This window comes from Jaculus jaculus, chromosome 1 (assembly GCF_020740685.1).
Source record: "Jaculus jaculus isolate mJacJac1 chromosome 1, mJacJac1.mat.Y.cur, whole genome shotgun sequence".
Taxonomy (NCBI): domain Eukaryota; kingdom Metazoa; phylum Chordata; class Mammalia; order Rodentia; family Dipodidae; genus Jaculus; species Jaculus jaculus.
Window position 1 is genome coordinate 204139970 of NC_059102.1, and position 21959 is coordinate 204161928.

Consider the following 21959-nt stretch of genomic DNA (forward strand, 5'->3'; position numbering starts at 1 on the left):
CTAAGTGTGCTTGTTTATGGTGCTGGTGTGGCTTTTGGGTTTTCGCTGTGGCTTTTGTCTCTCTGCCTGGGCCAGTGAATGTCAGCCAGATTCTTTTGCTGTTATGGAACTTTCCCTGTATCTTCAAGAAATTTCTTTCATCCACAACTATGTCTGGTCTGGAGGTTCATCACAAAGATATGAAGCTGACTACTACAGATTTTCCCATGGAGGGTGATATCAGGATAGGTTATAGAGGATAAGCATTGCTAATTTAGAGAGATTTTGATTGGTGTAGCCTCATTTTTGGACAAAGACTAGTGGGAGCTGACTACCAGAGTCCATTATCTTGGTCTGCATAGGATTCTGACTTGGTTACTAGTTCCAGTTATAGGTTTCTTTCCACTGAGAAGATCTCATAGCCAATAAGAAAGCCATTGATTACCCACCTAAGCTATGTGCCACTATAGCGCAGGTGTGTACATCTTGTCAGACTGCTTTCTTTCATACAGCAGTGTCCTGTACTTGCTCACAAAGCTGTTGGACATTGCCTGCAGCAGGTCATGTAGAGCTTTACAGCAACATATGGGATAACCATCTAGAAACTGGTTTCCTTCAAGATTCAGTGAGAACTTTCAATGTTCTAATGTTCTTCGTAGTCAGCATATGATGTCTTTAGCAATAGGGTTTTACTTTTTTTTTTTTAATACCTCAGATAGGTAATTAAGTGCTTTGACAGAAGCTTTTCTTATATTAGGGACCTCATAGACCTCTCTGATCAACAGCCCAATATGGAGAGCAACCTATTTCTGGTGCTAGGAGTTACAGGCCAGAGCCAAATGTTCTAAAGTTAGGCTTCATCCCATCTTCTCCAAGGCTCTTTTTATCAGATGATCACTCCATGCTTCTATTGAGGTTTATATGTTATATCTTTAGTCTGTTATTCAGGAAGAAGGTTTCTGTTATATCAATTCATCTTGGATTTGGTTTTGTGTATATCTCCCTTCACCCACTGTTCTCCTCCCCTTGAACCGTTCTATCCCTCTTCTCTGAGTTGCTTGCCAGGTGTGATGGTTTGATTCAGGTGTCTCCCATAAACTTAGGGGTTCTGGATGTTAGGTTCCCCAGCTGATGGCAATTGGAAATTAAAGCCTCCTGGAGGTGGTGTATTGTTGGGGGATGGCTTATGGGTGTTATAGCCAGTTTCCCTATGCCAATGTTTGGCACACTCTCCTGTTGCTATGGTCTACCTTATGTTAGCCATGGGGTGATGTCCACCCTTTGCTCATGGCATCATTTTCCCTGCCATCATGGAGATTCCCCACGAGCCTATAAGCCAAAATAAACCTCTTTTTCCCACAAGCTGCTCCTGGTTGGATAATTTCTACCAGCAATGTGAACCTGACTGCAACACCAGGTATGCCTGTAATTCAAGTGTTCCACTTTGTAAGCCACAGATGAGTGAGAACATGTGCCATTTGTCTTTCTGTCCTTGTGTGAGATTGGTTAGTTTGATCTGTTCCAAATCCATCCATTTTCCTACAGATTTCCTTATATGATGTTTTATTGCTGTGTGGAATTCCATTGTGTATATGTACTACATCTTTATTGTCCACTCATCAAACGAGAGCATCTGGGTTGATTTCAATTATTAGTTATTGTGAAATGAGCATCTATGAACATGTTTGAGCAAATACTTCTGCAGTGAAGAGTGAAGCCTTTAGGGTAGATGCCCAGGAGAGGAATGGCTGGGTCAGATGGAAGTTCTATTTTTATCTCTTTCAGGAGTCTCCATATTGATTTCCACAGTGGTTATACAAGTTTGTACTCCCTCCAGCAGTGAATGAGAGTTCCTCTTTCCCTGCATCCTCGCCAACACTTATTGTCATCCTTTCTGGAGTAAGGTGGAATCTGATAGTTGTTTTCATTTCATGGTTAAGGCTGTTGAACATTTTCCTGTGTGAGTATTAGCCATTTATATTTCTTTCATTGAGAATTTCCCATTCAGTTCTTTGCCTAATTTTTTGAGTGGATTGTTTGAATTTTTTAGTACTTAGATTTTTGAGTTCTTTGTAGATTCTAGATATTAGGCCTCTGCCAGTGGCATATCTGGCAAAGAGATTCTTCCATTCTGTGGGGAGTCTGTTGGTTCTGTTTATGGTATGATTGCCTGTACAAAAGCTTTTAAGCTACATGAGAGCTCACTGATTGTTTAATTTCTTGGGCTACTGGGGTATTGTTCAGGAAGTCTTTCTCCACTCCTCTACCATGGAGAGTTCCAGTTATTTTTCATGCAGTAGTTTGAGAGTTTAAGGTCTTATATTAAAGCTTTTACTCCATTTGGAGTTGTTTTTTTGTGCCTGGTCAGAGGAGTAGGTCTATATTTACTTTTCTACATGTGGTTGTATAATTTGTCCAGCACTACTTATTAAAGATTCTGTCTTTTCTCCAGTGTATGTTGTTGGCAAGTAGCTGTAATTATTTGATCTAAGAAATCGTTCTCAATTCTGTCCATAATGGACCCTGAACCTTGGAGGATGTGAGGTGTTTCAGTACTGGACACTCCTCCATCCCTTCTTCTCAGCACTATGTTGCCTTTTGGGTCATCCCCGTGGTCATCGCCATCTAAAAAGGATTTTGTAACAAGAAGTGAGAGTAGCATTAATATATGAGTACGAACATTAAGTGTAGTGTTTTCAGGGCAATTTGGTGAGAGTATATGCATTTATCCACTCAAGAGCAGGCTTTATTACCCCTAAGGCTCATGACCTCCCCTGCCATAGGCTTTTGATTAGGTTTTCAGTATCAGGCATGCATTCTCTACCATAGAGTGGACCTTTAGTCCAATTAGAGAGCAGTTGATTTTCCCCAGAGAAGACATGACACTATTGCACTCATTCAGTCATTTGGTCTGTCTGGTCAAACTTAATGGCTTCCAGTGTCCACTGTTTTCACTGATGATGACTTCTGTCTCCCATAAGGCCATATACAGTGCAGCCTTTTCCAGCTTTCAGATGGCTGGGATACAGGGAGAAGGTTTTCTGCTCAGAACCAGTTTGATTTCTCAGTGACTATGCAGCTCAAGCATGTGGAGACTTCAGCAATAGGGTCTTACCATCTCTTTCTCATGGGAAACCAAGGGTATTGGCAATAGCCTGTAGTGTTGGAGACAACAGGGACCTCCTTGGCCAACAACTCACTGGAAGGTATCCCATTTCTGGCACTGAAAATTTTCTAGTGACAATCTATGGCTTCTGGATATTCCATTATTTAAGAAAGTAGGTTTTCATATTTCTTATTCAGAGTATCTTGAATTTTGATTGACTCTCCCCCCACCCTTCTTTTACACAATCTCTTCCCCTGGCCTCATTTCGGCCTTTCCCCTCCCTGTAATCTGTTCTTCTACTCACGTATACGCAATACCATCCTCTTAAGACCTTCCCTCTCCTCTCTCCCTTGTAGCCTTTTTCTAGCTTATGGGCCACTCCTACTGATTTTTGGTTCCATATCACACACAAGTCTATACATTTGAGAACATGTGACCTTTGACTTTCTGGGCCTGGGTTACCTCACTTAGTATAACTCTTTCCAGATCCATCGATTTCCCTGCAAATTTCATAATTTCCTTTTTTTTTTTACCGCTGAATAGAACTCCATTGTGTAGATGTACCACATCTTTATTACCCATTATTCTGTGGATGGACATCTAGGCTAGTTCCATTTCCTAGCTATTGTGAACAGAGCATCAATAAACATGGTTGTGCAAGTATCTCTAAGGTAGAGAGAAAAGCCATTAGGATATATGCCTAGAAGTACTCTTGCTGGATCATATAGTAAATCTATTTTTAGCTGTCTCAAGAACCTCAACATTGATTTCAACAATGGCTGTACCAGTTTACATTCCCACCAACAGTGTAGAAGGGTTCCCCTTTTACCACATCTTCACCAACATTTATTGTCCTTTGTTTTCTTAATGGTATCCATTCTGACAGGAGAGAGAGATGGAATCTCAAGGTAGTTTTAATTTGTATTTTCCTGATAGCTAAGGATGTAGAACACTTTTTAGATGTTTATATGCCATCTGTATTTCTTCTGATAAGAATTCTCTGTTTACTTCCATTGCCCATTTTTTAATTAGGTTATTTGATTTCTTATTGTTCTGATTTTTGAGTTCTTTGTATATTTTGGATATTAATCCTCTGTCAGATGTGTAGCTGGCAAAGATTTTCTAACATTCTGTAGGTTGTCTCTTTGCTCTATTCACAGTGTCCTTTGCTGTACAAAAGCTTTGTAATTTCATGAGAGCCCAGTGGTTGATTAGTGATTTTATTTTCTGAGTAATTGGGATTATATTCAGAAAGTCATTATCTATGCTAATATGTTGATGGGTTTCCCCTACCTTTTCCTCTAGCAATTTCAGAGTTTCAAGTCTGATATTAAGGTACCTGATCCACTTGGATTTGATTCTTGTATATGGAGAAAGGCAAGGATCTATTTTCATCTTTCTACATATAGATATCCAGTTTTCCCAGCACCACTTGTTGAAGAGGCTGTCTTTTCTCCAATGAATCTTTTTGGATTTTTTGTCAAAAGTCAGATGGCTTTACCTGCCTGGATTAACATCTAGGTCCTCATTTCTTTTCCATTGATTTACATGTCTGTCTTTGTATCTTTGTGCCAGTACTATGCTTTTTCTTTTTGTTTGTTGTTTTACTATGGCTTTGTAATATAGCTTAAAATTGGGTATGGCGATACCACCAGCCTATTCTTCACCAGCTATTCTTTTTTAAAAGTCTTTAAAAAATTTATTTCTTTATTTATTTGAGAATGAAGGACAGACAGAGAGAGAAAGAGGCAGATAGATAAAGAGAGAATAGGCAGGCCAGGGCCTCCAGCCATTGCAAACGAACCCAGACACATGCACCACCTTCTGCCTCTGGCTTATGTGGGTTCTGGGGAATGGAGCCTCAAACTGGGGTTCTTAGGCTTCACAGGCAAGTGCTTAACTGCTAAGCCATCTATACAGCCTCCTAAATCTATTTTTTTATTGACAACTTCATAGTTATTGTTGCTGTCAGGTTTGCATTGCTGGCAGAAATCACCTGACCAAGAGCAGCTTTTGGGAAAAAAGGGTTTATTTTGGCTTACAGACTTGAGGGGAAACTCCATACGGGTAACAAAAATGACTACATGAGCAGAGGGTGGACATCACCCCCCATGGACAGCAGGAACAGGAGAGTGTCCCAAACACTGGCAAGGGGAAACTGGCTATAATACCCATAAGCCTGCCCCCAACAATATACTGCCTCCAGAAGGTGTTAGTTCCCAAATCTCCATTAGCTGGGAACCAGGCACTCAGAACACCTAACTTTATGAGGGACACCTGAATCAGTCCACCGCAGTTATAGACAATAAACCATGATAATCTCCCCCACACTTTTTCTTTTGCAACTACACTCTTCATCATATCTCCTCCCCTTTTCAGTCTCTCTTTTATTTATTGATTTTTTAATTTTTTAAACTTTATTTGCAAGGAGAGTGAGAAAGAGATGAGACAGCCAGAGACAGAATAGGCATGATAGGGCCTCTAGCCACTGCAAACAAATTCCAGATGCATGTGCCCCTTGTGCATGTGGCTTACATGGGTCCTGGAGAATAGAACCTGGGTCCTTTGGCTTTGCAGGCAAGCAACTTAACCACTAAGCCATTTCTCTGGCCCCTTCTTTTGATGTCATTATCTATTCCTCCTATTATGATGTTCTTGTGTAGGCATTGTCTGGCACTGAGTGGTCATGGATATCCAGGCCATTTTGTGTCTAGAAGAGTGCATTGCAAGGAGTCCTGTCCTTCTTTTGGCTCTTATATTCTTTCTGCCACATCTTTCACAGTGGACCCGAAGCCTTACAAAGTGTGATAGAGATGTTTCAGTGCTGAATGCTCCTCTGTAACTTCTTCTTAGCACTATGGTGGCTTCTGAGCCATTCCAAGGTCATCACCATTTGACAAGAGAAGCTTCTCTAACCAAAAGTGAGAGTAGCATTAATATATGGATGTGAACATTAAGAGAAGTGCTTACTGGGTAGTTTGGTGAGCATAGTATACATACATTTAGTCAGATACCAGCAGGTGTTATACTTCTAAACTCATGACTTCCCTATCATAGGTGTTCAGTATCAGGCATGTATTCTGTCCAGTGGAGCAGGCCTCAGTCCAATTAGAGAATAGTGGGTTTCCCCCACAGCAGACATACCACTGTTTCACCTGTTGACTCATTTGGCCTCAATGACCAAATTTAAGGCTTGCAGTGTCCACTGTTGTTTATTGCCACTGGTGATTTCTCTCTCCCATGGAACTGCATGCAGAGTAGCTTTTTCTAGCTTTCTGTCAGCTTGTCTACATGGAGGCATTTTTCAGCTCATAATATGTCTTTGAAGTACAGCTTTAGATCAGGTATGGTTATACCTCCAGAGGTGTTATTTTGTAGCATAATTTTGGATATCCAAGGCCTTCTGCCATTCCATATGATTTTTTAAATGAGATATACAGAGAGAGGTTGAGAAGTTGAGAATTGACATACCAGGACTTCTAACCACTGCATTTGACTCAACATGTGTGCCCCTTTGTTTTCATGCATGACCTTGCACATGTATCATCATGAGTGTCTGGATAATGGGCTCTGGGGGTCAAGCATTGATCCTTAGGCTTTACAGGAAGTGCCTTAACTGCTAAACCATCTCTACAGTCCCCATATAAATTTTGAGATTGTTTTTTTCTATCTGCGTGAAGAATGATGCTGGGATTTTTATTGGTATTGCATTGTATCTGCATATTGCTTTTGATTTGTCATTTTCACAGTTTTAATTCTACCTATCCAGGAACATGGCAGGTCCTTCCGTCTTTTCTTGTCCTCTTCAATATCTTTCTTGAGTGTTTTTATGTTTTAATTACATAGGTCTTTCACATTCTTGGTTAATGTTATTCCATGGCACTTTCCAGATATTCCTGTGCTGTGTCTGGGACACTTGTAGGTGAATCATGGTGGTAAGAAAATGGAATGGTGGGGTGGAGTGGGATGGGGAGTTGGGAGTGGTGGGGTAGGGAGGTGTGTGGGCTTCCAGGATCCAGGAACTAGAACTGAAGGTGGTCGGTGGAGGTGGCTAGTATGTGGGTTTAGGTATGTGGAGGCAGCCAGTAGCCTTGCAAGATCAAAGGAGGTGGAAGAGGCCAGAAATGCCCCCTGAGGCTGATGGAGTGGGGACCCCCAGGGGCCAGAGTCCTGGGGTGGAGACCTGCGGGGACTGGTGCAGAGTGGGGCAGAAGTTGATCCCTGTCTCTGGCACTGTGGGGATGTTCTGGGTCAGTGGAATTGGGTGGATGCAGTATCATGGGCCCTAGCTTTAGCACCTGTGGACCCTTAGGGCTTACAGAGCAGGGATAGGCAGCTCAGGGATGGTGGAAGCATGGGTCCTAGCTCTGACACTGTGGGGCCTCAAGGCTTGTTCATCCCATGAGTGGCAAATGGAGGTGGGCAGCATGGAAGCGCAGTATGTGGAGCAGGGCCGGTGGAGGTCCGTGACACTTGGGAACATTTGACAGTGAGGAGGTAGTGTGGTGCTGGGATCCCCCATGCCTGTGGGGATTTACTGGCACTGGCATGGAAACATGGACCCCCACCTCCCACACTGTATGTACGTGCTCAGTGTGTTGATTCTCTTTCTGAATGAGGGGTGTGTGGAGGAAGGCCAATCACCAGATTGCCCTGCCTGCCTGAACTTAACCAGGCCCCTTTAGGCACCAGCCCGCCCCAGAGTATGGTTGCACTTTAGCTGTGCCTGAAAGCTTATAGGAATCTGCAGATTTGCTATGTGCACATCAGTGCCCTATCAGTACCCTTTGAGACCTGCCAGGACTGGAGCCTCCAATTTGCCCGATTTCACCCATGAAGCTCTAGCTTGGTTATGAGTTTGTCACTTTGACCGGAAGTCCCCAAGTTAGATCACAACAATGTGAAATAGGTGTTCACAACAATTTATGACTAACTGTATCAGTGAATATTCAATCATGAGGAAATCAGCTATCATACTTCTAACCCTTTAGTATTTTCATGTGACCAGAGCACTCTTCCACATCTGCATACGGACCTACACACACACACACACACACACACACACACACACACACACCATCAATGGGACTTTAGTTTTCACTTCCCTTTGTTATTTATGTGTCTTTCTGCACCAATAAAACATTAAACCCATGAAGGAAAACATTATGAAGACTTCTGAATTGTGCTTTTGATTTAAAATACCTGTAAAATGAAGCTTAATGCATTCATATTTTAAGGTCAGTATTTGGCTGATGAGAGTCCCTCAAATAAAGAGACAGGTGGAAAGCATAGAACCTGAAATTCTATAGCATTTAAGCATAAATATTTAGATAAGTCATATTTTATTTGAGTTGTGTAGACATAAAACAAGACTCTTGCCATACCTTTATTTTTTTTATGAGAGTTCTGTGTTCTATACCTTTGAAATCTCTTTTAAGCTAGACTTTTCCATTAGCATTTCAAATAGATCAAACTGATCTTCATTGCAAGTAAAAGAATCCTTACCAGCTCCTTTAAATAGAAAGGAATTTATTAAGAGCATCTTAGATACTTCTCAGCAGTACTGCACTTAATCTTCTTGATATTTCCTGAAAATTATTTTCAGTAGTAATTATGAAGTGAAATAAGTAGCAATTATGTCCAGGAAAATATGTAAAAGTTTCTCCTACTGAACTTAAAGATTTTTTATTTATCTTTATTTATGAGAGAGAGAGAGAGAGAGAGAGAGAGAGAGAGAGAGAGAGAGAGAGAGAATGGGTGCACCAGGACCTCCAATGCTGCAAACAAACTCGAGATGCATGTGCCACCTTATGCATCTGGCTTACATGAGTACTGGAGAATCAAATTGAGGTCCTTTGGCTTTGCAGGCAAGTGCCTTAACTACTAAGCCATCTCTCCAACCCTACTTTTATTTACTTATTTGAAAGAAGAGAGAGTGAGATAGAGAGAAGAGAGACAGACAGAGAGAATGGGCACACCAGGGCCTACAACTGCTGTAAACAAACTCCAGATTTATGTACCACTTTGTGCATCTGGCTTTATGTGGGAAGTGGGGAATCAAACCCTGATCAATGTGCTTTGGAGGCAAATGCTTCACCTCTGTGCTATCTTTCCAGCCCATCTACTCAGCTTCTTCATTGAGAACTTTAGTGTCTATTGAGTTATGAATACAATGATGGCATTACAAACTTTAAAGATAACAATACAGATATTATATTAGAAAAAAGAAAAGTGATAAACTCGTATATATTGAACACAAATATATATTCCTTCACATGTACTAATAGCCATAATAATGGGTAATGACATTATGGTTCATGTTTTGAAACAACTTTCAGAAATCTGTTTGTTACTTACAAAATTGGATTTTACTTCATATTTACATTTTATAAACCATCAAATTTGTCAATTCATTTTTTTTTCACAGATTTCATTGAAAAACCCTTTAAAATAAATTTCAATCTTTAAAGTTTCTTTAACATAATTTGGTGGCTATACAAATAATGTGTCCCTGGTATATACATAAATATATCTATACATAGTCTTAGAGCTTTAAGATGGTGATAAGCACTAGGTTACTTAAGGTTATTGCCCCTGCTGCTGTGGGACATATAAGCTGCTAATTTGTGTGTGTGTGTGTGTGTAAGCTTTCACATGTGTGTGACAAGCATGTATGTATGTTTGTGGTCACATGAATATGTGTGAGCACAGTTGCACATGTGTATGGAGGCCATAGGACAAACATTCAAAGTTGTGTTCTTTGCCTTGATATGTTAATATGCTTAAAGATACAGAACTTTGGCATTCGGAGATCCTGGCCTCTTAGCAGGATGGGTGGAGCCTTCAGAGCCATTATAAACTGTTTACAGCAATGCCCAAAGAAGCCAAGAGTTTAGGACCTAGATTTGTTACAGATACTGGAACCAGACCCAAATTTATGATTCTAACAATCATGTATCTTAAAGCAAGATTCACTTAGATGTTTAAATGATAAAAAGAATTAAAACTTTGTTTAAACAAAGAAAATTTTTTTGTTATAACTGACCAGCATCTACTTAAATGGAATAACTTTACCTTTTTTTTCCTTTTTGAATTTTGAACTTTTGCTAAAATGAAGAATATATTTAATAATAATAATAATTTTCAATGTTTGTAAACTGTGCTAATTTGAATGTATGTCCTCCATAGACTCAGTTGTTTTATTAAAACTTTTCATTTGCGTCTTTGTTGGGAGCTATGAACCAAACGTCGGCCATGTTAACAGAGACTGCCCTATAGCAAGTTAAGTTTTTACTTCCTCACCTAATACTCAACTACCACAAACAAAGACTGCCATATAGCAAGTTAACTTTCTACTTCCTCACCAAATATTCAACTACCAGAAACAATGGGATCATACACCTGGCTAAACACTCCCCCATCCTGCTGGTAGCTGATGAAGAAACAAAGGCATTGTGGTTTAACCAGTAACTCTGTGATCCTTGCCCTGACCACGTCCCCTTCCCCCTACAACTCCTTGCCCTGACCACATCCCCTTCCCCCTACAACCCTATGTAAACCTACATGTAAGAATAAACTCTCAAGGCCGTGACAAACATCTAGCATGGTCTCCTTCTTGTGTCTGTTTGCCCTTCACCCAGGTTAGCTTCTCCTCGAGTCCTTGTTCAACTCCCCACTGGCCGGGGCAGGTTTCTAACTCCCTGGCTGTAGGACATGTTAGCTGGGTGGGTTTGAATTCCAGCCTAAAGATATGCAGAACAGCCTGGACACTGGGGATCCTGCTTACTGCCTGCCTCTGCTTGTTTGTGATGATGGCAGTTTGGTGCTCTCTCTCTGCTTGCATTTATGAGTGGGAGCCAGCTTCTTTTGCCATTTGATCTCTTCCTCCAATAACTTGTGTCTGGTTGGGGTATTCATTCCAGCAATATAGAATTAACTACAACAGAAACCTTGGGTCTGATGTGGTTCAGGATATTTTTTTTCCCAAAAAGTTGGAAAAAATTGGCATAATCCCACAGTCTATTGTTCTTAACACAAAAATGGGATCTTTATTTTTATCACCTAGTTTTAACTACATAGTATTTGACACAGGAAGTAAAATGGTTCCACTACTTGTTTGAAACTCTTTACATTCACTTAAGTACTTCCAAGTTACAGCTGTTCAGTTACAATCCCCAAAGAAGCTTTCTTCTTCTGAGTTGCTAAACACATAGATGTGCAAATTACTAAATTAATAATATATGTCAACAAGTATTTAGCAAAAAATGTCCTCATAGTCTCTAATCCTTTTTAGATAAAGATATATATATAGTATTACACAAACCACCATGGAGTGCCAGCTTTTAAAAAGATTTGTTTGGATTCTGCTTTAGATTTTGTTTGGATACAAGTTTTCCCTTGAGAGGATAAAGGCTCGTGGCCAATATTTCTCACCAGATTATCTTTTTAAAACAACTGTTGAACTTGCCCTACCAATAATTAGCCATAATGGCAGTATGTTGACAATTGTACTTGCTGACAGAAACCTTGACAACAAATGGGTAGAGCCTGGGCACAATATTTATGTATATTGTCTAGAATTTTATAGCAGGGGTAGACATCATAACCCAGGGCCAAGTCAAATGATACCAGAATAAAACTGGAGGCAGTTCTAATTTTCAAAAGTTAATGTGCATACGTCTCCACCACAGCAACTTCTTGTGGCCTCTCCAGTGGACTGAGTTTCTTTCCAGCACAGAAGTACCAGTGTCTTCTCCTTTGGAGGCTCATGGAGCCAAGGCTGAATGCTCTGGTAAGCCAGTTAGAAATTCTATCTTGTTTGCTGGTTTGTTTTATGATCCAGGTTTGGAACTAACATAGTGTCATTCCTCTTGTTTTCTTATGTATGACTCATTAAGACCAATCCAGACAATACAGGTATTTATAAACTGCTACATACAAAATATAAATAATCATAATACATAATAAATTACCAAATTTTTAGTATTGGAATTGAAATAAGAAGATAAACATAGTATTGCATCATAGATACAGAGGTTGACATACATATATGTAAACTCCAAATTAATAAATTATTGAGCAGATTCTTACAATGAGGATACTACAGATTGAACATTAAGTCAGTGAAGATGATAAGAAACTGAATGTAGATTACTTTTTGGATCTACAAACAAGTTTTGAAGAATGTTAAGATTTTCAATATGAAACTAACTGTAGTAGACAGCCTCAGGTGGCTGGGATGTACTTTCAAACCAGGCACAGTTATGGAGTAAGGGATTTATTGAAGCTTACAGATAGAGGGGAGGTTCCATAATGGCAGAAAATGCTGGCCCCCATTTTACAGGTTCATACACAGAGAGAAAAGCAACTACCACCAGAATCAGAAAGCACACTCCAGGAACCCAAGGCAAAGCTCCAGCATTTTGAATATGTTTAGCTGGAAATATAAATCCATCCCCACACTTAGGGATGGACCCTATTATCTGACCATGGTGACACCTCTTCTAGGCAGGCAGCTGGATGTTTAAGTTACAAACTTTAATAAATTCCTAAATATATTAGGGGGCATCCATTCAAACATCCACCCCACCCCCAGGAGACTCAAAACCACTTCACATTGTATATTGTGTTCAGTCCAAATCCAAAGGTCCCCACAGTCTTTACCTACTTAATACAGTTGCAAAGTCCTAAGCCCTATCTGAGGTTTAAGATTGTCTCTTAACTGTGAGTCCTGTAAAATCAAAACAAGTTGTATACTTTTAACATATAAAGACACAGAGTAAACATTTCTGACTGCAATGCTAACTCAATAAATGTCAAGAAAACATCAGACATCTGCAGTACAAGTCCAAGATCATAACCAGTGACTGACAAGTCTCCAGATTTTGCAGTTCTACTCATCTAGCTGGGATGAATAGTGAAAAGTTCCATGCCATGGCAACAGTACTCAATGGTAGCCCTTGCACAGTCCTGGTATATCTAAAACATCTTTGGTCTTCATGCAAACCACAGTCCATCTTCCAATGGCTTGGCCAGCCTCTCCCTCAGGGCCTTTACACCCTGCCTATATACTGTGTCTCATCAGTGGTTCCCGTAACAGTGTGTACTTTATGACCCACTCCACACATTTTTCATGCCTCCAAAACCAATGCTAGGTGTGCTGGACACAGCCATATTTGTAATTCAGGGACTAAATAAATAATGACCTTGAAGATCAGGTTCCTTCTTTTCAGATCTCCTTTCAAAACAGAACATTACTACCACTGAGTTTTTCTTGGGTGAAATCACCTCAGGCATTCCCTCCATTGTTTCTATGTAAAGCAGTTAGGTCAAAGACAAGGAGTAGATCCCCATCATCAACCTGGGCCACCTGGTTAAGGTCATGAAGATCCTCTCTGGAGATATATCTGTTCTTCCTGCTCATCAAGGAGACTTCTTCTTGGGAGCTGTGGTAGTTTGTTTCAGGTGTTCTCTATAAACTTAGATATTCTGCATTCTAGGTTCCCAGATGATGGAGATTTGAGAATAAATGCTTTCTGGAGGTAGTGCATCATTGGGGGCAGGTTTATGTGTGTTATAGCCAGTTTCCCCTTGCCAGTGTTTGGCACACTCTCCTGTTCCTGTTGTCCACCTTATGTTGGCCAGGGGGTGATGTCCACCCTCTGCTCATGTCATCATTTTACCTGCCATCATGGAGCTTCTCCTCAAGCCTATAAGCCAAATAAACCTCTTTTTCCCACAAGTTGCTCTTGGTTGGGTGATTTCTATCAGCAATGCGGACCTGACTGCAACAGGGGCATGCCTTGACAATGAGATTCTGAAGATCATGTCATACCAGTACAGAAGAAGACTTATGCTGGCTAGTGGACCAGGTTCAAGGCTTTTGTCACCACTGGGGACTACAACAGTCATGTCAGCCTGGGTGTTAAGTGCTGCAAGGAGGTAGCTACTGCTATCTGACAGGTCATCATCTTGGCCAAAGTCTTCATTGTGCCTGTTGGGAGAGGCGACAGGGGTAACAAGACTGGAAAGCTCCACACAGTTCCTGTAAGGTGACAGGCCACTGTGGTTCTGTGCTGGTGCACCTTATTCCTGTTCTCAGGGCACTGGCATTGTCTCTGTCCCAGTGCCCAAGAAGCTGCTGCTGATGGCTGGTATTGACGACTATTGCACTTCAGCCAAGGCCTGCACTGCCAACCTGGGCAACTTTGCTAAGGCCAACTTTTATGCAATCTCCAAGACCTATAGCTATCTGATCCCTGACCTCTAGAAAGAGACTGTGTTCACCAAGTCTTCCTACCAGGAATTCACTGACCATTTTGTGAAAATCCACACCAGTCTTGGAACAGATGACCCAGCATCCAGCTGTGACTACCACATAGGCTTTTAATACAAGAAAAAATAAAAGTGAATTAAGCCTGTTTTTAAAAACAGTGGTCTCTGTAAAACTGTCATCAAGAAAATGTCAAGTGCATTCTGTATATACCAAGAAAAGGTTAAAATGTATCAAGCTAGGTGATTGAGCAATATTTTCTAATTGGGAGTTGTTTACTCAAGCTATCACAAATAAAAGCTCTTCAGAAATCATAATTTTCAGGGTTTTGTTCTTTTTGGTTTGTTTGAATGTTTTTTGAGGTAGGGTCTCACTCTAGCCCAGGCTGACCTGGAATTCACTAGTCTCAGGTGATCCTCACAGTGATTCTTCTACCTCTGCCTCCCAAGTGCTGGGATTAAAGGCCTGTGCCACCACACCCAGCATCTTCAGTTTCTAAAATTTAAATAATCATTACCCATTATTGTCTATATACGTAATAGAAAAATGTAATGAGAAATTTTATGATAGAGATTTCTTTATACTAATGAGAAAGAATTCCCTGAAATAAAGTGGGGTTTTTCTGTTATCTTGCTTCAATGTTGCTTAAGGATGCATTCATTGTTTGTTAAAAAGATCAGTTATGAACTCTTAAATCTATTGCTCTGCATATCCTTTTTATTTAAAATGACTGAAATGGATAGATATTTGTCTTAATATAAAACACTTCAAGTTTGTTAAGATATTGAAATTGAACTTAAAATAAATAGAAACATTGACAACTACTATAGGGTAATTCAGGCTAGATATACCCTGAGAAAAGGTGATAATGGCAATATATGTTAAGATTGTCATAGGAATCCTCAGAAGAAGCTTGCAAATTTACCAAGTTGTGTAAAGAGCAGAACCTGTTAAAGCACTGACCCAATTCTAGTCGTTCTTAAAAGCTCAGTGAGGGAAGTGTTGAAATTATAGAAAAATGCCTCCTGAATCCAAAATTTTCTCTGATGAATTTTTTTTTTTTTTTGATTTTTGAGGTATGGTCTCACTCTGGTCCAGGCTGACCTGGAATTAACTATGTAGTCTCAGGGTGGCCTTGAACTCATGGTGATCCTCCGACCTCTGCCTCCTGAGTGCTGGGATTAAAGGTGTGTGCCACCACGCCTGGCTGAGGAATCATTTTTAAGTGTAAGAATATTTAGTTCATTTTATTTGGAAGAGATACTTACTTTCTCATAATAAAATGTAATAATGTAATTACTTATGTGTAATGGCTCCTACAATTGTTAATTCAGGCTGTTTGTTAATATTTTTTTTTGAAAGATTATGATTTGAGCAGTTTTCCTGAGTGATGTTGCTGTTGTTAGGCTTTGGCCACCAGAGGGCAGTAAATGTTCCTTTAATGAAAATTCAATCAAGCTACCTGTCTCAAGTGCTTTTCCTTCAAGTAGGTTTGAGTGAATTACATTTTAAGTTGAGTTTTAATATTATATGCTATTCAATAATTTAAAACACAACTGATGTTATTATTATTATTATTAAAGTGAAGGTTGTGACTAAAATTGTATGTAACTGTATGTAATAAAGATAATACTTGGGGATTATTTAGTGTTGCATTCTGTGCTGCATACTGGGCTGTCTCTCTTAGTTAGTTTCTTAGTTTTAAGTCTCATAATAACTATGTAAACTGAAACATTATTATATCCATACCACAGTGGAAGAAACAGACTTAATGAGGCAAATAAAAACCAAATATCTTTAAAACAAGGTTTTGGTTATTTTGTTTGGTGAAATGGAGATGAAACTCAGGCTAAATTTGGAAGCTCTATATCTGAAAAGTCTTTGAGAAAAGTCATCCATTGAATCCTGTTAAGTAAACTGGCAAAAAAAAGAGAGATTCTTTATCTTATATATGTAAGACATAAACAATAGATGTACTAAGGGAAATAATATGTTTGTATAATATATATATTACATTCAGTTCAATTTTTTTGGATAAAACTATTTTAAGTTGTGATACTGTAGGGTTGAGAAGATGGCTAAGTGGTTAAATTCACTTGTTTATAAACCTGATAGCACAGGTACAATTCCCAAGTACCAACATAAAGCCAGATGCAAAGTGGCTCACATTATCTGTAATTCTAATGTGCCTAAGGCCATGGGAGGAGGAGCCATCAGAATCCAGAAGCTTCCAGGCCAGCTAGACTAGTGCATGCAGGAGTAAAACAATGAGAGACTCTCAAAAAAGAAAGCCAATAAAGAGGGCAAATCTCCCAAGGTTGTCTTCAGATCTTGTCTATGCATACAAGCCCATGCCACCACCACCATCACCACCACCATGCAAAACCACACATTAAAAAAAAATGTAGGGCTGGAGAGATGGCTTAGCGGTTAAGCGCTTGCCTGTGAAGCCTAAGGACCCCGGTTCGAGGCTCGGTTCCCCAGGTCCCACGTTAGCCAGATGCACAAGGGGGCGCAGGCGTCTGGAGTTCGTTTGCAGAGGCTGGAAGCCCTGGCGTGCCCATTCTCTTTCTCCCTCTATCTGTCTTTCTCTCTGTGTCTGTCACTCTCAAATAAATAAATAAATAAAATTATTAAAAAAAATGTATTTGCTTGGAGAGATGGCTTAGCAGTTAATGCCTGCAAAGTATAAGGATTCATGTTTGATTCTCCAACTCCCATGAAAGCCAGGTGCACAGTAACGCAAGCTGGCTACAAATACACACAGGGGGCACATGTGTGTGGCATTCCATTGCAGTGGCTGGAGGCACTGGTGTGCCAGTCTTCTCTCTCTCTCTCTCTCTCTCTCACTCATTTACAACAGTTTTGATGCTGCAAGTAGTATAGTGGCAGTTATTTCGATGATGCCTGTTTAGCTATAGTCTCCATGAAAATCAGTAGTGCTGAGCTCCTCCCAGTGATATGTGGATGTCTCACTTCTCAAAACTGTCCAGACTTCACATTACCCATCAAGGTATGTGTCGCCAGCCTTGAAAGTATAAACAGGAAGTCAAAGTAGATTGATGGAATAAAGAACTATTAGGAACAAAAAGCGATAGAAAGTGTTTCCATAAAATGTTGAGCCAGGGATGGTTTTCAGCTGAGGCATCCTGACAACTCCTGCTGTACTTGAAGACTAGGAGCCAAAGATCCCTGCCAAACCCCAAAAGAAGGGCTTCAAGCCAACTTTGATATCCTGGATGCTCACCAGTGTGAAGGCTGTAAAGCGTTTGGGTTAAAAATGAGGATCTGGCTCTCTGGTCTGGGTTCCCTGCTCTGACAGTGTGCGGGCGCAAACAGTGGTGTGGAGTGAGTAGGCCACACCACTGTTTCCCTGGCTCCTCCCACATCCTTGGTCTAGGTTCCCTGTGCAGATGGTGTGTGGCAGGCATGGCTGTGTGGAGTGGGTAGTAGGCCAGACCCCTCCATAAGGACTCCTTCAAGTTCCCTGACCCAAGTTTCCTGGACAGGTTTGTGTACTGGAGGGCACTGCTTGAAGTAGGCCAGATCCCTGTTCCCTGGCTCCTCCCAGCTCCCTGGTTCTGGTAGGTCCATGGGGAGGACTAGTCTCTATGTGGGCTGTGGAATCAGGCTTTATCTATGGTATCCTCACTGGCCACTGGGTACCAACATTCCTGTTCACCTGAGTCAGAAGGTGAAGGGGCCAAAGGACAAAAACTTGCTTCCTCCTCAATAAAATAGAGTCTTTCTAAAATGGGTAGACAACAGCACAAAAAAGCCAATGAGTCAGAAAATGGAGAGATTTCCACCAAGGATGCCTAGTCCTACAATGGAAGCACAATCGCATCAATGAAATTGAACAGTATTGTTTCCTAGAGCTTTCAGCTTTTGGCAGTAGGCTTAACTTGATTGAAGAAAATGTTCGACCCTTCCAAAGAGATATGAATAAATGGAAGATGAGTCAAGAAATGGAAAACCTCAACAACCAGTTGATTAAGCTTTATGAAGACGATCAAATGCAAGAGTGAATTTCAGGAAGCATGAAGAAAATCAGAACTCGTATTGAAATCATACCTCAAAAAAAAAAAAAAAAAAGATGGACACGATGCAAAATAACACAACAGAAAACAAAAGTCAAATAGAAATTATAAAAAACCTCTGTAGAACTCCTCACCAACTGTGAGGGAAAGAGATAATGGGTGTGCCAGGGCCTTCAGCCAATGCAAGTGACCTCCAGGCACATATGCCACTTTGTGCATCTGGCTTTATATAGTAATGGGGAATCAAACCCAGGTCATTAGGCTTTGCAGGCAAGTACCTTAATCACTGCACCATCTCTCTCCAGCCCTATTTTCTAAATCTACATATGTTTGTTTATCATAGACAAAAAGTAATTATTCACATTTACAAAAGAAAAAAAATGTTTTTAGATTTCTTCTCTAGTTTCCCTCTTCCTAACCATCCCACAATTGTCATGTGTCGATTTTCAGGACCGGGCCAATTATGATGGGGAGAATCAGACCAAAGATTGCCTGATCTTTGACTTTACTTGGGATGCAATTCCCAGGACCTAACAAACATGATTGAGAAAAATAGAGAGTAGGATATGTCTGAAAAATATAATGGCCAAACAATAGTCAGATTCGTTGTTTTGCTTTTTGTTTAACTTTCATTTATATTTTAACCAAGTATGGAACATGGTGTTGTAATACAATAAATAAACATTGCAGGAGAAATCTGCTATGTTACCTAAAATGAAACTTGGACATTTCAGAGAATCACTTTCATTTTTTATGTCTGTTTAGTTTTAGCAATCTACTGAACCAATTCCTTGTAGCAATTCATCCATCAGTGTTTCTGGTAGTATATGTGCTTTCATTTCTGTGCTATCACATTTATTTAGGTGAAGGCCATTACAATACTCCCACAATGCCAGGTGTAACTGTAACCTATGCACTGATCTACATTGATTTTATTTTTATTTTAAGTATAAAATCCCATTAACCATTAGATATTGATTATTAATAAGATGAGTTTTTATTTAGTTACACAGTATTCAAATTAAATTTAAATGCCAATGGAAAGAAACCAGTTGGTTCATCTATATGCTTTCAATGTCTTTAACTTCATAAAACAAAACATAGAAATAGGCGGGCAGGTGCAGCAGTCTGGAGTGAGTAGGCCCGACCCGTTTCCAGGCTCCTCCCACCTGCCCAATCCCAGTACTCTCCATGGACAGTGTATGAGTGGGCACAACAGTCTGGATTGAGTCTGTCAAACCCCTTTTTCCTGTCTCCTCCATCCCCCCCTCCCAATCTGGGTTGCCTGCATCTGTCTGTGTGCACACAGCAGGCATCAGGGACTGGAGTGAGTAGGCCAGACCCTGGTTTCTGGGCTCCTCCCACCTCCTTGGTCTGGGTCCCCATGCAGACAGTATGCTGACTGGCCTGGTAGTATGGATTGAATAGGCCAGACCCGGCCTTCCTAGCTCCTCTAAATTTCCTGGTACAAGTTCCCAGAACCAGTCTGTGTGCTAGAAGGAGAAAAGGTGAGAGTAGCATTAATATATGAAGATAAATGTTAAGTGTAGTGCTTTCAGGGCAGTTTGGTGAGAATAATATATGCACTTATCCAGAAAAGAGCAGGCATTATACAGAAAAAAAAATCAAATAGAGTTTATGAAAACCTCTCTAGAACTCCTTAACAACAGAGTTACTCATGTGGAAGACAGACCTTATGACCTGGAAGACAAGAGTGACTAAATTCAAAAAATCAAGTGAAAAGAATATGAGGGAGCTGTGGGATACCCTAACACAACCAAACATCCAGATCATGGGTATACCAGATAGAAAGAAAATTCAGGCCACAGGCATAGAGAACATATTCAATAAAATTATTGAGGAAAACTTTCTGAATCTCTCAAAGGAGAGGCCCACATACAAGAAGCCCACAGATCACCAAACAGACAGAACAAGAGAAGAAACGTGCGAAGGCACATCATAGTTAAAACTCTTAACAATGAAAACAAAGAGAGAGTGTTAAAACAATGAAGAAGATTGATGAAACGAAGATCTAGTTCTTTCAAAAAATAAAGAAGATTCACAAAGCCCTGGCCAAATTGATCAAGCAAAACAAACAAACAAACAAGCAAAAAAAAAAAAAAATGAAGGAAAAAAGAAAGAAAGAAAGAAAAAGAGAAGTCTCAAATTAACAAACTGAATTCAACAACACATCAAAAGTATTATCCACCTTTATCAAGTAGGCTTCATCCTAGGGATGCAGGAATGGTATAACATATGGAAATTGGGCAAGGTAATACACCACATAAACAAACTGAACCATAAGAACCACATGATCATCTCACTTGATGCAGAGAAGGCCTTTGACAAACTATAACACCACTTCATGATCAAAACACTGGAATGAATAGGCATGGAGGGTTTATATCTCAACACAATAAAGCTAAATATAAAGCTCCTAAACCCCCAATCATACTTAATGGAGAAAAACTCAAGGTGTTTCCACTTAGACCAGGAACAAGACAGGGGTGCTCACTCTCAGCACTGCTATTCAAAATAGTACTAGAAGTACTAGCCCAAACAATAAGACAGGAGAAAGAAATAAAAGGGATTCAATTCAGAAAGGAAGAAGTCAAGTGAGCTCTATTTGCAGATGACATGTTCCTAAATATAAGTGATCTGAATGTTCCCATCTCAAAACCTCAAAAGGTAATAAATTCCTTCAGCAAAGTGGCAGTACACATGGGCTGGAAAGATTGCTTACTGGTTAAGCGCTTGCCTGTGAAGCCTAAGGACCCTGGTCAGAGGCTTGATTCCCCAGAACCCGTGTTAGCCAGGTGCACAAGGAGACGCACACATCTGGAATTCGTTTGCAGTGGCTGGAGGCCCTGGCATGCCCATTCTTCCCCCTTCCCTCTTTCTCTCTCTGTCACTCTCAAATAAATAAATAAAGCAAAAAATATTTTTTTTAAAGTGGCAATACACAAAATAAATGTACAAAAATCAGTAGCTTTTCTATATGCAAAGGGCATAAATACAGAGAAAGAAATCAGTGCGGCCATCCAATTTTCAATAGCAACAACAAAAACAACAAAAAATTAAATACCTTGGAATAAAAGTAACCAAGAAAGTGAAAGACCTACATAATGAAAACATAAATAAACTCAAGAAAGAAATAGAGGCAGGCTTGAGAAGGTGGAAAGCCCTCCCATGCTAGTGAATATACGTAGAATTAATATTGTGAAAATGGCAATTTTACTGAAAGCAGTATAAAAATTTAATACAATACTACTAAAAATTTCAGCATCATCCTTCACAGAGATTGAAAAAAATGATCTCAAATTCATATGTGATTGGAGAAGGCTTCAGATAGCCAAACATGCTCAGCAAAAAAATAAATAAATAAAAATAAAAATAAATAAATAAAAATAAAATACATCTGGCAGTATCACCATACCAAATCTAAAGCTATATTACAAAGCCATAGTGACAAAATCAGCATGGTATTGGAATGAGAACAGAAACAGACAAATGAAACAGAACTGAAGACCTAGACCTTAGGTCAGTAACTACAGCTACTTGA

The 21959-nt window shown here is 40.0% G+C and overlaps 1 pseudogene; it reads left to right on the top strand.

Moving 5' to 3' along the window:
• The first annotated feature begins 7155 nt into the window (after positions 1-7155).
• LOC123457760 lies at positions 7156-14474 on the top strand (annotated as a pseudogene).
• The last annotated feature ends 7485 nt before the right edge of the window (positions 14475-21959 follow it).